Below are 3929 nucleotides of genomic sequence, written 5' to 3' on the forward strand. Positions count from 1 at the left end.
TTTCGAAATACTCCTTCCCTATGGATGCCCAGTTCTGTCTTTGGCTAATAGTGATCAAATATTACCTTGAAACCTATATAGCTACATAGTTCTATGGGCTTACTCTTATAGGTTATATGAATTAATTAAGCTAATTACAAGGGAGACAATGATATGATCACAGGATAACTTAGGGATATATATCAAATAATTAAACTAGTTCAATTGTTTATTTTAAAGATTTTTCGAAATCATGTCAAAGGAATTTTGGGTTTCTACCTATATTAAGCCGTTTTCATTTAAATAGTAATATCACGTAATACAAAGTTTGACTAATTATCATAAGAGAATCTCTCCTCTTTGTAGTAGGTTGAGCAATATATCATGTTGTGGTATACATTATAATTAAATATTAAAATCTTTGGTAATGACATGGTTTTTCTATGAGGAGATCGCCGTTAATTGAGTTGCAATTTAGCCGAGGATATGTTTGACAATTAATATGCACTCTTTTTAAATATCGATGGCTAAATTAGCGTTGGCCTTGTTTTAGAGTTCTTTGGTTTGGAAGAATGTAGCATTTGGAGTTTTGTGTTTGCAAGTATATAAAAGCCATGGATCTTGGATTTTATTGATTTGTCAAATGTCTTTTAACTTAATTTCATTTTCAATTTCTTTTGTCTAGCTAGATATTGTGGTCGTTTTCCATCTTGTGCCACAGATGTTGGTCGTGCCTCTTTTGGTTTCTAATAGGTTATTCATTTACCTACGAAAGGTTACTATTTACAAACCAACAAATTTATATATACAAATTAAACACCTCAAACCGTTGACTTCAAGAGAATAACAACAAAATGTTTGGAAAGTAATATGATAAACATGTGCCTAATTAGACTCAAACTCCATGTAAAACAAAGAAAATCATATACATACATGCATATTTGTAGACTTACTAAAAGTATTTTTTCTGTAGGTGTTGTCCTTTCTCTCCCTAGAGGTAATCTTTATAGTTTAGAGAATATGACAGTGCTTAATTTTAATTACAATTCTCTTATAGACAAAAATAAACAAATAACTACATATATGCAACTACTTCCAGAAAATGAAAACACAATTGACCTCTAGAAAATTGTTGCCCTAGTAGCTAGTATTTTTTTCGCTTCCTTTACATGAGCTTCAGAAACAGGAAGTCCTCAAGAATTGCTATTTAGGGTGCCCCAGTTCTTTAATTTTCTTAATTTATTCATTTATCTTTTTATGGGATTCCCCTTTTCTCTTTTATGAATCACATGTTGATACTTGATATTAATCTACCAATTTGTTTCATAAGGAAACGAGTTTTTTCCAGAGAAAATGTATGAAAATTAGGCGAAGCAATTCTGAGATATTTAAATCAAAATATATATCCCCAAGTTTTTGCTATAATATATAACTAGAAGAAATGCTAGTATCACTCTTATCACTATCTTTATCACTCTTTACATTCACTGTTTGATACGAAAACTCCACTATCTTATTTTTTGTTTAAATAATAATATATATTATTAGTGGAGTTCACGTGTCAAACAATAAATACAGATAGTGATAAAAATAGTGACAAAAAAAAATTGATGTTGGCATTATTCACTAGGAGAAATGCTTGCATAAATGATGCTAGAATTACTCATATAACTAGTAGCCAAAACAATGAGTAAAATCTGTAACCTAAAGAAATCTTAGCTTAAACCATATGATATGAGCAGCGTATAGAATACGACTAATTAAGACAGTATACAGAAAGTCTAGATATTAATGAGCGACAACATCATTACTTCGTCACATAAATACAGCTAGCTCCAGGTAGTGATGATTACTAATTTATCCCCTTGTGTATTGTGTACAAGTACAATTCTAACTCTTCTTTGCGTTACAATTTTTTCTCTTTATGCATGTTCTTATTGAGAAACAAATTAAATAAATTGAGAGTTTATGAACTTAACGAAAAGCCATAGGCCATAAAGAATTGAGCGTGAAGGCAATATTAATGGACTTGTAGTTATGTGTTTCAATTACTTAACTGCCACTTTATTTTCGATATATGAAAAAAAGCAACTTTATTTTGAAGCGAAAGAATAGTTAAATTCAAGACCTTTTTTAAAGGGTAATTGAAGATCTGTTACTATAGCTGTAATATATTCCTTATACAATGTCAATCTAAAAAACAAAAGAATATAAATTAATTTTGGATATGATAAGACATTTAAAACAGATAAAGAGAACGGTCAAACCGTAATTTTACATCTAACTCTTATCCCACACCTCAAAATTCAAAAACAGAAAGCATATATAAGAGGACAAGAGCTCAATTCAAAGTAAAATAATTAAAATAACAATTTCTCTTACAGAATAAAAAGAATACTATTTTCGCGGTCATGAAATAAAATGAAACAAAAATCAAGAAAACTACAGTTTTGTTTTTGTTTTTTTTTTTTTGGTCTTTAAAGTCACCAGCTAATACTCATAAAAAAAGATCACACATATGCGTACACACACATATTTATGTGTACAGCATACATTCATACATATACCTACGTGTGTCTAAATATGTGTGTTGGGAAGATCTTCCTTCAAACATATACTATCTGCCGGAACAAGGTCGGCGTCATTTATCATGTAAAAATATCTTTGTAGCTTTCTTTCTCTGAAGGTCTTTATAAAGCTTAAGAGCCACACAAAACGTTCACTCAAAATTATAACACAAGTCATGATTGGAATGATCCCGTAGTTATGAGAGAGAAAATAATTACTAATTAGACCAAACGAAAGAAACAAAACTGTGCACACTAAGAACTCCAATCACAACTCAAGTTTTTATTACAGTATTTTATCTCATAAAAATTAAAATTTAACTTTTTTTATTACAGTGTTTTCTCTCACAAGAATTTATTTTTTTTAACTCAAGTTCTCATTTCGTTAGATCTCGCACCGTTTCCGTCCTTGCAATCCAATTGTTGGGACGTTTGTGCAAAAACGAACACTGCATTCATTTCGATTGATAACCCTGAATTTAAAAACAAAATTGAAATAACTATCTCAGAAATATGAGAAACTATAAATCATTATTTCTCACTTTTTCACAATGATTATTAGGACAGTTTGTAATATATTTAAGTTGCAATGTTGGATGTTTAATGCGTTGAGTTATTTTATGGACTGAAGTGTTGAATGCCCCATATAACCTGCATTTCAAGGCAAAGAGCTTTCCTTTTTTTTTTTTTTTTCTTTGCTGATTAAATTTCGAAGTTATTCACTGCTAAATTAAGTCAACTACAGTAGTACTCTCCACGTAATTATAAGTAGTCTTTTTTTTTTTTTTTAACTCCGTGAAGCATATAAAATTTTATTAATGTGGTTACTGCAAGCCAACCTAACGATAAATCCACATCTACATTAAAATTCAGGTATTTAGTTCAAATTTCTCTACCTTCCAGTTCGGAGAAAAAACGACGTCAATAACATGAAAGCATTTTTAAGTAACCAAATGGAATTAGTACTCGGTCCTATCTATATATGAACAGAAAAATATAATTCAAATTGATTTGAAAGGATGATTGAAGGAGATTGGGAAAGTAGCTTCTGAATTGGCTTGCTTGGATGGACTTCGGTGACAAATTAACAAAATTTTCAGTTCTCTCCCATATGTATAGATGACAAATACTTGCATAATTAAATTAATAATAGAGACGTTACTCCCACCAAAGCTGAGAGAGAGAGAGAGAGAGAGAGAGAGAGAGAGAGAGAGAGAGAGAGAGAGAGATCAATTGATAAGGAAAAATGGTACCAGTACAATACGCAGTAATGGCTGTTTATGGAATTAATTTGAGTAAATTGGTTTGATGTCTCAAGAAAGGATGACACGAGATGCTAACTTGGAGTCCATTTGAGTGGTCCAAATATTAAAAGGTTGTATA

This window comes from Morus notabilis, unplaced genomic scaffold (assembly GCF_000414095.1).
Source record: "Morus notabilis unplaced genomic scaffold, ASM41409v2 Scaffold52, whole genome shotgun sequence".
In the NCBI taxonomy this organism is placed as follows: domain Eukaryota; kingdom Viridiplantae; phylum Streptophyta; class Magnoliopsida; order Rosales; family Moraceae; genus Morus; species Morus notabilis.